Genomic DNA, 15,398 nt, shown 5'->3' on the forward strand with positions numbered 1-15,398 from the left:
GAAAAAACCCAGGGGCATTATAGCCAAATTCCAGAGATCCTATGTGGAAGAAAAAAAAATCCTTCAAGCAACTACAAAGAAATTATTCAAATACAATAGAACCAGAATCAAAATCATCCAAAATTTAACAGATACCACATTAAAGGAGTGCAGGTCTTGGAATTTGCTGTCAGAAGACAAAAACGCTGGGATTAAAACCAAGAAAAAGCTACATAACAAAATTGAGTATATTCATTCAGGGGAAAAATTGACATTTAATGAAATAGGGAACCTATTCCTGAATAAAAGATCAAAGCTGATTAGAAAATTTCACATTGAAACACAAGACTAAAGAGAAAGATAAAAAGGTAGGTATGAAAGAGGAATCATAGAGGACTTGAACTATTTGGATTCCTATAAGGGAAGATGATACATATAACTCCCAACAACTTTATCATTGTTAGTGCAACTAGAAGAATTCTATATAGAAAAGTTTGGGCATGAGTCATTCTGTTGGGATGATATCAAAAACCACCAAAAGGGTAAGGGATTAAATCAAATACATTGCAAAGAAGGATGGGGAAATTGTTCTCACATAAGAGAAATGCATAAAGAATAATAGGAAGAAATAGAAGAAAATGCGAATGAAGAAGAATAAAGAAGGACAGGAGAGGAAGAGGAAGAGAGGAGGATAAACAGAAGAAAATTAAATGGGGATAAATACAAATGCACATAGCATAGCTGTGAATGTGCACGGGATCAATTCACCCATAAAAGAGGCATGCAAGTAAAACCTGTTAAAGGAGAATATGCAATGAGGGAGGGTGTCAAGTTGAATTTCTCTGGAACTTAAGTCTCATCCTTGCTTCATCGCTGATCCTATTGGAAAAGCTTCTATTACATTACATTACAGAGAAAGTGCCAGTTAAATATTAGAGAAACTATATGCCATGTAATTCATTACCATGATGAAAAAATAACCAAAGACATTATTAAATTAAAATATAATTCCCCATTATGTGTTCTCATTGATCATAATGCTTATTTTGTCTGTTTTACATCATATGTATGTGATGATATTTAGATATGAAGAGGTTAAAATAATCTTTAAAAAAATAACAAAAAAAAGCCCCCAACAACAAAAGTCTTAGTTCTGCTCACTTCACTATACATCATTTCATACACATCTTTCCAAGCCTTTCTGAAGTCATCTTGCTTGTCATTTCTTATAGTACAATAATATTCCATCACCATCATATACCACAGTTTGTTTAGCCATTCCCCTATTGATGGGCAATCCTTTGTTTTCCAATTCTTAGCCATCACAAAAAGAACTGCTATAAATATTTTTATACAAATAAACATTTTTTTTTTCTTTTGGGGGATGTCTTTGGGATATATACCTGCCAGTGGTAATGCTGGATCAGAGGGTATGCACAGTTCCATAGCCCTTTGGGCATACTTCCAAATTGTTCTCCAGAATGCTTGGATCTTTTAAAAACTCTACCAACACTGGATTAGGGTCCCAGCTTTCCCACACTTCCCGCAACATCCAATATTTTTTGTTTTTTGTTATATTTGCCATAGAGACAACAATATTATTTGATGAACTGTGAATGACTTGACATTTCTCAACAATACAATGATCCAAGAAAATCACAAAAAACTATTGACGAAACATATTATCTACCTCCAAAGAAAGAACTGATATTGATGGAACAGGCTGAAGCATGCTATTTTCACTTTCTTTCATTTTTTTTCCCTTTAATCAAGTTTTCTTATACAAAATGACAAATATGGCAATACTTTGCATAACTATACATGGATAACCCATATCTGATTGCTTACCACTTCAGGGAGGAGTGAGGTGAGAGAGGGAAAGAGGGATAAAAATTGGAACACAAAACTATAAATAAAATATTTATTACATAAAAACAACAAAAGAACCCCCCAAAACCATGTGATGTGACTATATGCACAGCCATTTAAAAATAGATCTACCTAGTAATCCATACAGGAAAAATATAAGTGGATAAAAAATATACATACCCTATATTGGAATTTGTAGCAGGTTTTATCAGTACTTCTCTCTTAGAAGGTCACTATAGTTTTATAATGACTTACACAATTTCAGAATTTTAGAGTTGAAAGGTACTTCGGAGATCATCAATTGAAAATTATATCTGAAAGAAATCCCTTCTACAAAATCTACCATAAAAGAAGACTTTCAATGAAAGGACACCAAATATTTTCCAATACATACCATTACTCATTTGTCATTTTTAGGAAGTTGTTATTGATGATGGCGGTGATTACAATTATGATTATTAGTGGTGGTGGTAGCTATACCTGTTTTCATATATACATACAGACATATGTGTAGCTAGATAAATCCAGGTGGCATAATTTTTAAGACTATCATTTTTGGAGTTTGCTTATAAATTCAGTGACTTTATAATGCTATTATTGTAGGTGGTGTCCAAATCTAAGCATAGTACTTCAGAGTTATTGGTTTAGGGAAAAGTACTATGTCACCCTGTTGATATAATAAAATTGTAGTCCACCAAGGCACCAAGATATTTTTCATGTAAACTTTTGTCTAGACATATATCTTCAAACCTGAATCTGTATGTGTATAGTTGTTTTTTAACTCAAGTGTATGACTTAACATTTATCCCTCATAAATTCCACCTTGTTATGGTTGTACTATCAGTTTTTAGCATGTTAAAACTTATTTTACACCCCGAATTCTTACACAAAAGTTTTTTTATACCTCCAAGCCTTAGCGATGTTCAAGTTGGCAGGCATATTTCCTATGGATTCTTCTAGGTTATTAACAACAACAACAACAACTTTGAACAGTCTATGCCATTTTGCTTCCACTAGAGATTTTTCTCCAAGATGATGCTGATTCATTAATAACAGCTTTGCATGTAGAAATTCAACCTGCTTTTAATCCATTAAACTATTGAAAGCATGTCAGCCCTCGTGTTTAGATCTAATTAAATTATGTGGACACATTCTGTTCTTCAGATTTCTCCAAATATTAAGTCATAGCCACCCCCCCTACACACTGCCCTCAAAAAAAAGTGACATTAATCTGCCATGAAATATACTTATAAAACTAGTCTAATTCTTAGTGATCTCTTTCTCTTTCTAAAATATCTATGGTCCATTTTAAACAACTAATTGCAAAATTTTATTGAATATTGAATTATATTTACTGGCCTATAGTTTACAGCTAAGACCCTCTTTTTGTTTTTGTTTTTGTTTTGTTTTGTTTTGTTTTTTTGGTGAGGCAATTGGGGTTAAGTGACTTGCTCAGGGTCACACAGCTAGTAAGTGTTAAGTGTCTGAGGCCGGATTTGAAATCAGGTACTCCTGACTCCAGGGGGGTGCTCTATCGACTGTGCCACCTAGCTGCCCGGGTAACACCCTCTTTTGTACATTGAAAATAAAAAAAATGCCTAAGATTGTCTGGTCCTGTGACACTTGCCATCACCCATAATTTTTCAAGGATCTCAGCCAAAAGCACATCAATAATTTCTTCCAATATATTAACTATTTTGGGGCATAGTTCATTGAGCCCTGGCGACAAATTTAGTGAAGGCAGCTCAGTTATATTCTCCTAGCTCCTTATGGATTTGGAGATTTAACTTGTTGTTATCTATTTTTTCCTTTCTTTATTCAAAGATCACCCCTCTTTGATAGAGAAAGAATTAGCCAAGTAAAAGTTGTAAAGTTCTTTCTCCTCTTCAATAAATATTATCATATCCTATCTACTTATGCAGTGAGCCAATATTTTCTTTTGATGACTCTTATGCATATCATAGCCATAAAGACCTCTGAAATTATCTTTGACACTCACTACCATCCTTATCTCATCCTTTGTTTTAGAACCCCTGTTCTTATAGGAATTTGCCATTCTCTTGATAGACTAGTCAAGGAATGAATAGTGAGACGTTTCAGAGAGAAAGAAAAGATGTGAAAGAAGAATTTATGGTTTCCAGTGCAGAAATAATCGGCTGATTAGAAAGAAAAAAAACCCTCAAATTCACATTGGTCAGTTTCACCAATGAGAATGAAATAGAGAACTGATAATTGGAAATGCAAAACAACAGTAGATGATAGTTTGGATGAAGAGAAACAAAAGAAATAATGTCAAAAAAGAAAATATTATTACTACATAAGGAAGACATATGAATATAAAAGATAAGATAGATAAAAATTATTTAAGATTCATTGTCTCCTAAAACAACCTGAAAGAAATGATATTAAAAATATTGATACATGCAAGGAGAATGTACAGATGAAGCAGGATCTATTTTGCTTCAGCAGGAGCAAGGAAAGCAGGGGTAGGATAATTATGATTTCAGACAGAAAAGAGGAAAAAATAAATTGATTTGGGGGATCTGGGGAGGCCAATTATATTATGCTGAGGGGTACCATGGATAATGCAGTCATATCAATACCTAACATGTATACCCCAATTAGATAGCACCTGGGTTTTTCAAGGAGAAGTTGAATGAGCTAAAAAATCTCTATGACCAGATGGATCCACAAGTGAATTTCTACAAATCTTTTAAAGAACAATTAATCCCAATACTATGTAAATTATTTGAAAAAAATAAGAGCTTCAAAAAAGCTTAGAAAGACATGTATGAATCATAGACAATAAAGTAATATCAATACTAAACATACATCAAATGGCATAGCCTGCAAATTCTTAAAGGAAAACTCAAATGAATTGTTGAAAGAAATAAACAGTAAAATTATACCTGTAAGGTACCCCAAACTTCACCTTTCAGAGCTAGAAAGATATAACCGTAAAATAAATAAGAAAGAAGTAAAAGATGTGAATGGAATACTTAAAAGATTAACAATGATAGATATCTGGAGAAAATGAATGGGAATAGAAAGGAGTGTACCTTTAATTAAGCTATACATGGAAACTTCACACACACACACACACACAACATACATTAGATCATAAGAACCTCATAACAAAATTCTGAAAAGCAGAAATATTAAATGCATTTTTAGATCACAATGAAATAAAAATTTCATCCATATATTAAAATTAATTGGAAACTAAAATAAAACTTCTAAAGAAAGAATGGATCAAATAATAAGTAAAAAAAAATCAATCATTTCATTAAAGAGAATGACAACAATGAAACAACCTTCCGAAATTTATGGGATGCAGACTGATTAGAACTAAGGGGAAAAATTACATCTCTAGACACCTATATCGATAAAAGAGATAAAGAGTTGATCAAGGAATTGGGCATGCAACTAAAAAGTAAAAACATTTTGAGGATCTTGAAAATCAAAGGTATGATTTATAAAACTGAAAGAAAATTACTACCAAAATTAGGAGCTTATTTAAGAAAAATAGAATAGATAAAATATTAATTAATTTGATTTAAAAATGGAAGAAGAAAAACAAATTACCATTATCAAAATTGAAGGAGTGAATATATCACCAATGAACATGAAAGTAAAGCCATTTTAGGAGTTATTTTTCCAAATTATATGTGAGTAAAACTGTTTAAATGGAGTGGATGAATATTTACAGAAAATTTAAATTGTCCAGATTAACAGAATATTATATAGAATTAATTAAATAACCTTGTCACAGAAAAATAAATTGACTAAATCATAAATGATTTCCCTTAGGAAAAATAAATTCTTAATTTGACCAATTACAAAAGAAAACAAAAGAAGGGAGGAGAATAATTACATAAGGAAAAAAGAATAAGAAATTAGTAACAAGTTAAATTCTAAAAGCAGGCACGAGAGTAGTATACAATTAGGCAAAATATCTCCTAATAATTACTTTACTTTACTTTTCTTTGGTGGGAAATTCAACCTTGTTTTATATACTGGTAATTTGATTTTATTCTTTCTATTTTTACATCAAATTACCAAGACTTTTTCTAGTTCATTATTGTTTAATTTTATAAAACCAGCTCCTACTTTTCTTTATTAGTTCAATTTTTTTTCTTTCAATTTTTATTAATCTCGCCCTTGATTTTCAGAATTTCCAAATTGTTATTTAATTTAGGATTTGTAATATGGTCTTTTTCTAGTGTTTTTTTAAAGTTATATATCCAATTAATTGACCTATTCTTTCTCCATTTTGTTGATATAAATGTTTCAAAATATAAATTATAATTATTAACTAATTTGATCCTCACAACTTAATTGATAGGTAGATGCTATTATTATATGATATTATATTATAAAATGTTAAAGATGATGATTATTAAAACAAATGAAGGTTAAGTCATTTGCCAAGCGTTATGCAACCAGCATCTGAGCCCAAACTTCAATTTGTGTTAGTACATAATTTAATTAAAGAGAATGACAAGAATACTAAAATTTGTGTGATACAGTCAAAGTAATAATAATTAGGGGAAATTTTAGAATTGTGAAGTGTATAGTAAAGCTCATACAAAAGTGTGATGTTTTTATTCTTAATGATTATGACAGTAACAGTACCATCACCACCACCCATCCTCCTCCTATTCCTCCTCCTAGGCATTGCTTTAGAAATGAAGCACAATGTGAAAGAAGAATTCTATGGGGCCCTTCAAGGCACTGGCAGAAAGAGCCTAGGAGGAAGACATTAGAATAAATACCTTGGCACCCTTGATAAGATGAAGAACATAGAGAAAAGGGAGAGAACACATAATTATAGGAGTCATGAATCAGAGTGAGGATCTAGAGTAAACAAAAAGAGAAAATGGATAATGAAGAGAGTGTAAGTTACAGAGCAGATGCCAATCTTCTTTGGTACAGGGAATATCTTCATTGGAATTGCATATACCAACACAAGGATAAGTTGAATTTTATTAATAGTTCAGTTTTGTTAAATTGGCTGCTCAAATGAAATTTTTAAGAGGATTAGATTCTAAGATTCAAACACATTAACTTTAAATAAGACTTATAAAGGAACCATATAAAATAACTACTTTCATTGCTTTTTACTTTTATTATTTTTCATAGAAATGTCAAGTAAAATCTAATTGTCATGAGGTCAAAGTGTTAACTAAAATATATTTCATTGTTCTTTTTTTATTCTGAACAAATAACAAAGTTTTGTGGTTGCAAAAATAGTGGAAATGGAAATATAAAATATATTGATTTTATTTCATAACACTAAAAGAAATACTATATATGTGTGCGTAGTAGATGCACACATATATACATATACACATACCTACATACCTACATACATATATACATACATACACACACACACTACTGAGAGTACTTGAAATGGATATATTTTGGTAATACTGAAATACCCTAAATATTTGGCAAAATATTTAGTTGACTAATAATTATTTGTAGCTATCTATATGCAACAAAATATGTGGAATTATAGGATGGATTATATTACATTCTGAGTTCTGTATGCAAACAGAAGCTGTTAGCAGCCAAAATAGGAAATAACTGGAATAGGTGTTGGTTAAAAAAACCTGAAAAATCAAATTTCAAAATATCAGTGGGATGAATTTCATCATTTCCTCAAGCAGTATTTGACATGTGATACAAATAGAGTATCTGATATACAATGTGGACAGGTGCTGGAAAATAGAATTACAAAAATGCATTCTGGACTGATTTAATGGGAAGAAGCAATGAGTACTATTTTGGTTCTCAAGTAAGACATTTGGCCAGTGTTTTAATAAAACTGAAGACAATAACAATCAATCAATAAACATTTACTAAGCACCTACTATGTGGCAGTCCTGATAAAAATCACTGTGAATAAAAAGAGACAAAAAATGTCTTGTTTTCAAGGAGTTTATAATCTAATATAGAGACAGCATCAAAGAAAATAAATACAAAGCAAGTTATATACAGAGAAATAAGAGGTAATTAACAGAGAGAAAACAATAGAATTAAGAGGAATTAGAGATCACTTCCAGTAAAAGAAGGGATTTTAATTTAAACTTAAAGGAAACTAAGGAGGTCAGTAGGCTGAGTGCATGCAAGGCATAGGAAAAAGCTAGAAAAAGTACCCAGAGCTAAGAGATGGAGTGTCTTGTTCCTTGAATAGCCAGGAGGCTAGTGATACAGGATCAAAGAGTACATGTTGGGCAGCAAGGTGTAGGAAAACTGGGAGCTAAGCTGATATAAAGGTTTGAATGGCAAACATAGTATTTTGTATTGATCCTGCAATCAAGAAAGGACCATTGTATTTTATTGATCAGGGGTATAACATGGTCAGACCTGTACTTTAAGAAAACCATTTTAGTGGCTGAATGGAGGATGTATTGGAGTAGGATTAGATTTGTAGACCTACCAACAAGTTATTGCAATATTCCAGGATTAGGTCCCACATGAGAGTGATGGCAGTGTCAGAACAGAGACAGGGTTGTATTAGAGAGAAGCTTCAAAGGTTAAATCAATAGGCTTTGACAAGAATTATAGGAAGTCAAATATAGTGAGGAGTCCAGGATAATTCTTAGCTTGAAAATAAGTGAAAGAATGGGAATGACAGAGGGGGCAATATTTCGAGGAAATTAAATGGAATGAGATCACTGGAATAAGTAGCAGTGTTAGCATTGATAAGACAGGGTATTTGAACAGCAAGTACTTTATTGTGGGAAATGAGTGAACTACACTGACTGACTCTATCTTGTGACTCAGTTCTGCAGCTAACTTAACTTATGTTCAAATATGGGGGTAGGGCAACTAGGTGGTGCAGTAGATAAAGCACCAGTTCTGGATTCAGGAGTACCTGAGTACAAATCTGACCTCAGACACTTGACACTTTTTAGCTGTGTGACGCTGGGCAAGTCACTTAACCCCAATTGTCCCAAACAACAACAATAAAAATATGAATTTCATCTAAAGTTCCTATGAGAAAACTTCTTAAGTTGTGGAAATTAGGGGAAAAGTATTGCATTTTAAAAATCTAGTCCTGCATGGCTGGACAGCTGTACTACATTTACCTATTGCTTAAAGATCCTTAACTGAAGACCTTAGTTATACTGACCAGAAGACTGATGGCAGGTATTTTCTCACAATTGCACATCTCAAACAGCTCATAGGTCTTATCTGAAAACTGGCCACATAATGATAAATCACCTATTCTTTCTATGTTCCTTTGATTGTTTACAGACACTTAGGGGGAGTGAGGCATATTTGCTCTCCCCTTCCCAACTTGGAAAATCCCAAATCTTTAGTCCAACTAGAAATGAGCCTGCTGAATACAGTATTATTTCCTTTTACTTAATTGGCCTTAATTGGTTAATTGTTTTTCATGTCTAAAAGTTTGTCTACCCCAGTATTTGGGGGCCTAATTTGGAGACCTGAGGCCTAAGCTGAAGTGATCTGGTTCTGGCTTGTTAGGGAACTGGCATGCACTGCTCAATAAATTGATATGTTATGAAAATAGAACCTTTGTTTCCACAGTCATTTCATCTTTTACCTGCCACAGTAAGTAGAATCAAGAATCATAGAATTTTAACATTTGGAAGGACTAAAGTATCTTTGCCATCTAATTCATAACCTAAATGTAAACTAACCTACAACAAGAAATTGCTTAGACTCTCCTTGAAGACTTTCATTGAATGGGTACTTCTTACTTCATAAGAAAGAAACCTGTTTCATTTTTATTTAGGTCTATTTGTTAGGAAGCTATTCCTCATACCAACCCTAAATTTGTCACTTTGCTACTTCTACCCATTTGCTCTCATTTCTTCCCCTAGGTGCCAAATAGAAAAATTCTACTCTGCTTCCTCATGATAGCCTTTTTTTTTCTTTTATTTTAGTGAGGCAATTGGGGTTAAGTGACTTGCCCAGGGTCACACAGCTAGTACGTGCTAAGTGTCTAAGGCCGGATTTGAACTCAGGTACTCCTGACTCCAGGGCCGGTGCTCTATCCACTGTGCCACCTAGTTGCCCCTAGCCTTTTAGTTAAAGGAATGTTATAGACAAAGTCTTAAATGAATACTTAGCAGAGATTTGCATATATTTAGAATGCCTTTGATCCATTCAGCCCTGGAGAGGTGATCTTTTATCCTTCAAAGCATATAATGTTTTTCTTAACCACTAAGAAAAATATTTTTTTAAATTAATAAAGTATTTTATTTTTTTTCTGTTACATGTAAAGATACTTCTCAACCTTTGTTTATACAAGCTTTACAATTTCAGATTTTTCTCCCTCCCTCCCCTCCCTCCCCCCTCCCCTAGACAGCAGGTAATCTGATATGGGTTTTATATATATATATATATAATATACATATATATATATACATATATATATATAAACATATACACATAATAACATTAATCGTATTTCTGCATTAGTCATGTTATAAGAGAAAAAAATCAGAGCAATGATAGAAAACCTCAAAATAGAAAAAAACAACAGCATCAAAAACAACAGAAATAGTATGGTTCATTTAGCATCTATACTCCACAGTTCTTTTTTTTTTTTCCCTGGATTTGGAGATCCTCTTCCATCACGAGTTCCCTGGAACTCTTTTGTACCATTGCATTGGTGAGAAGAATATAGTCCATCACAGTAGATCAACACTCAATGTTGATATTACTGTGTACTATGTTCTTCTAGTTCTGCTCATCTCACTCATCATCAGCCCACGCAAGACCCTCCAGGTTTCTCTGAACTCCTCCTGCTCATCGTTTCTTATAGCACAATAGTATTCCATTGTATTCATATACCACAACTTGTCCAGCCATTCCCCAATTGATGGGCACCCCCTTAACTTCCAATTCTTTGTCACCACGTAAAGAGCAGCTATAAATATTTTTGTACATGTGGGTCCCTTTCCCCCTTCCATGATCTCTTTGGGAAAAAGACCCAAAAGTGGTATTGCTGGGTCAAAGGGTATGCACAGCTTTATCGCCCTTTGGGCATAATTCCAAATTGCTCTCCAGAATGGTTGGATCAGTTCACAGCTCCACCAACAATGCATTAGTGTTCCAATTTTCCCACAGCTTCTCCAACATTTATTATTTTCCTTTTTTGTCATTTTAGCCAATCTGATAGGTGTCAGGTAGTACCTCAGAGTTGTTTTTATTTGTATAAGAAAAATATTTTATTTATAATTCATCCAGAAAAAAATGTATCCATTTTCTACCACATTGATTTTTCATACCAATATGTTCTACTCAGTTATCTATGGCAAAAGGTCTTTGACATATTTGTCTACCTAGCTTGGATGGATAGGCCTGGAATTTGAATTACCTAGGCAGTTGTAGCTATATAAGACAATTAGGTTGTCATGGTGTGTGCCACACAATCTGATAAAGATCATGTAAAAATAGAGTAACATGTAAAAGACATGAAAACAGACAAAATAATGAACATACATAAAATAAAAGTGAATTTGCATGTTGAATAATTTACACATATGTATATTTGCATATACATACACACGTTAACACATGTGTGTAGATGCATATGTCTTTCTATATATGAATATATGCATGTATAGCTATATACCATGGCTAAATGCTAGCTATTCTCTATTGTATAAAAAACAATTAAAATCATTAGAGACCTGTGTTATACTTCCATTCTCATGACATTTTTTTAAAAATTAGGGCAATATTAATGTATCTACCATATTATTCTGGAACTTTATTTCCTATTCTGAGAGTTCTGGGACTTTTCATTCCCTCATGGGAATAGTAATTTTGCCCCAAAATTTAGCATGTAATAAGTGATTAATAAAAGCTCCCCCCCATTTATTCATTTTCCCATTTATTCATTCAGGGGCATTTATTTGCTTTTGAGTAATCATATTGTTGTACTAGAAGTGAACTTTGAGATGATGAGATCGTTTTCCCCCCATTGTATTGATGTGGAAAGAAAATTGCTTGAAGCCACATACCTAGTGGCAAGGCTGAGGCATGGATCCAGGTCCTTTGACTCAGGGCTCCTTCCACCAAATTAAAGTCCTGACAACACTTAAAAAGGCTAAATTGATCAGCAATGCAACAATTTGTGGATTTCAAAAGTAGATTGGAATTATTATTTGGATTTTCTTTCACAACTGGGTTTTCATATTTTTTTTTTTTTGGCCATGGGATATAATAGAAAGAGGAGTAGATTTGAAGCCAGGGACAATTTGGTAAATGTGTCACTCATTTGCTATATAACTCCATGTAAGGCACTTCACCTATCATAGCCTCAGTTTCTTTCTCTGTAAATAGAGAAAATAATACTTGTATTACAACCCTTAAAAGCTATTAAATTGAATTTTAAAAACATTTATTAGAGCCTACCAAATTCTAGGTACGGTGTTATGTGTTAGAGTTGAAAATGAAGCAGCTCCCTTCTTCAAGAAACTTGTGGTCTACTGTTTGGAGATAGCTTAGGGGAGGGATGGAAATAAAGTATAATTTTTTCTGGATACAGAATAAGTAATTCTACACACATATGTCTATACATATACATATGTAGAAAAAATATATAAATGTATACATACATATGCTTATAGCTAATAAAAATGTAATGAGAAGGGTACTGACATCTGGAGAAATGATAATTAAGGGATGTCTTTGTTTCAAGGTAATATTTCAGCTAAGCTTCAAAGAGAACTAGAGATTTAAGGAGAAAGATGCATGGAGTAACCTAAGCATATGGGAAATCCTGTATAAAATCATGGAGGTGGGAGATAGAATATCGTAGGCAGTAAGTATAAAAAGTAGGTCAGTTTGACTGGAACATAGGGTGAGTCTAGAGAATAATAAAAAATCTGTATGGAAAAAATAGAGTAGAAGAGATTGTGAAAGACTTTTAATGTCAGAGAAGTTTGCTAGAGGCAAAAGGAACCACTGACGTTTTTAGAGAAGACAACAACAGGATCAGACTATTATTATGTTAGGAATATTTTTGGCAGCTGTGGAAGTTGGAGTAGAGAAGAGAAGGACTGAAGGAAATGAGAAAAATTAGGGGGTTATAGCAATAATCAAGGTGGAAGGAGAGTATCAAAGCTAGGGAGCAACTATGTAAAGGAAGAAAGGGAAAGCATTACATGAGAAGTTGTGAAAGCAGAATTAGCAGTACTTGGCAAATGGCCAGAAATGGGATTTGAAGGAGAGTGATGTGGGGGGAATGACACCAAAATTAGAGACTGAGTGATGGGAATGAATGCTGTACCATTGATAGAAATTGAGAGTTTAATAAGAAAAGAGGAGTTAATGGGGGGAAAGAGATCTGCTTTAGATACGTCAAGTTTGATATTCTTCTGCCATATCCATGTGTTCAACATTCAGTAGGTAGTTATTGGCACGCTAGAAATGACAGTTGGGTATGTACAGTTAGGGATCCTTTGAAAGCTGTTGAAATCACTAAGACTGCAACTAAGGAAGGGGAAAGGTTTCAGAATAGAGCCCTACTCCATCCTTAGGGTCTCTGACTTCCCAAAGAGGTAATAGGGGGTGATGAGAGCAGAATGTCCAGCACGTTATAAGTTTTTAATACTTTTTCATTCATTCATATTGAGGAAAGTTGAAGTTTAGAATTGGGGAAAAGTTTTTGTTTTTCAAACAAAGTATAAAGTTGGCTTTTCTGCCAACAAGATAAAAGGGCAGGAGTCATGTAGGTGACTTGAGAAAAATACTTAAAATAACTTGAAATCTCTCTACAAATTTGTGTCAACAGGCACAAATACACTGCTTATATTTCCAATCAAGATATGTTATTACCTAAGCTTTAAAATATCAGAGACATAAGAAGACAAAATGGTACAACCTAACAATGGATCCTGGTTCTCTTTTTCTCCCTTGTTTTCAAAATGAATTGTAATGGAGAATATTTTTTTTCTGATTTAACCTTGGGAAATGCAGATTATAAGATTAGGATTCTGGGATGCTGTTGTGTTGGAAGTGAGATGACTTTACAAGTCTTGTCAAAGAAGATCCTGGCAGTGGAATGGCCAGATAAATAATCATCGAGTGAGTTTGCCAAGAAAGAGATGAAAGGACAGACTAAGTAAGAAGGTGGAGAAGATAATTAATGTAAGGAAGTATGAGGAATACCTTGCAGTATTATTCTTCATGTACAGGGATAAACTTCAATTATGTAGACTCCTGCTCCATTTTGTAAACATAGAATATTAGAAATACATGTTAATTAGAGGAGGAAAGAAAATAATGTTTTTAATTTTTCTGAAAAACAAATATATTTTCTTTTTTTAAATGTTAATAAAAATCATCTACTTGAAACCTTTCCAACCTAATTCTCTTAAAACAGCAAGAGCATTTATTGGCAGTAACAGTAACCTAAGATGTGGGTTTTCTTTTCCATATGACATTCTATTTTCTCCTTAGGAAAAGAATTAAAGGCCATTCTGGGAACAGCATGAGGGAAAAAATACACACACACACACACATGCAATCAAAATTTTTTGACAAGTTCTCTTTTAGTCTGCAAGCAAAATACTGTATTTAATAGTCTTGTCACACAGTGTAGTTACAAGCAGGCACCCTTGCTTTTTTTCTGCTAAAATAAACCCCTTAAGAAAGTAACCAGAAAAAAAATGGTTAAGCCACCTGTGAAGGCCAAGAGGCAAACCTGCTGGATATTGGAAATGAATATTAAAAAAAAAATCTAAATGACTGCTTTGGACAGAAAATTTAATATCTATATCTATCTATCTATCTAATTCTTAAATCCTGGATGAAAAATCTGCATTTTAAAGGAAATATACATATGCCCTGTTTTCACAAGGATGAAACAGCTACATTCCAAGGGAATTTATCTCACTCCTGGTATTTCATTTTCTCCGACAGGCAACTTGCATTTTGGTAACCGAAAAAGGAAAAAGAATGTGCATTTAAGCTTCATGCAACAACAAAGGGTTCACATACATAGATCAAAGTGAGAGAAAAGCACGTGGATGGAATTTGTGACCTCAGAGAGCTTACTTAGCCTTCTTTTACTTCTGCTGTTTGTTAGCTCAAAGAAATGAAATGGGGATTATTGAACTCAAGCTTCCAGGAAGTGACTTTTGATTGGTGCTACTAATAGTACAAAACTGAATTAATGACAGAACTGGGGGTAATGCTTAATAAAAGAGCAAGCAAGCATCAGTGGGTGCACACACACACACACACACACACACACACACACACACACACGTTCCAAAATCCATGGAGTCTTTATGGTGGTTCTTCTATATTTCCCCTTCCTAATACCTTTCCCCTAATCCTAATTATACAATTTTGAGAACTAAAATCCTCTTGCAAGTTCCTAATTATAATGACATACAGATAGATGACCTTGTCTTCTAGAAAACTTTACCAGAGGATCTCAAGTTCCTCTAGATCTTGATAAGATTTTAAGACTTAAACCATGGGTCTAGTGATGAACCTGGTTTTTATTATCCAAGAGACATCTTGGTTAATTACAGAAATTTGTCACCAGA

Source organism: Dromiciops gliroides, chromosome 1, assembly GCF_019393635.1.
Source record: "Dromiciops gliroides isolate mDroGli1 chromosome 1, mDroGli1.pri, whole genome shotgun sequence".
NCBI lineage: Eukaryota > Metazoa > Chordata > Mammalia > Microbiotheria > Microbiotheriidae > Dromiciops > Dromiciops gliroides.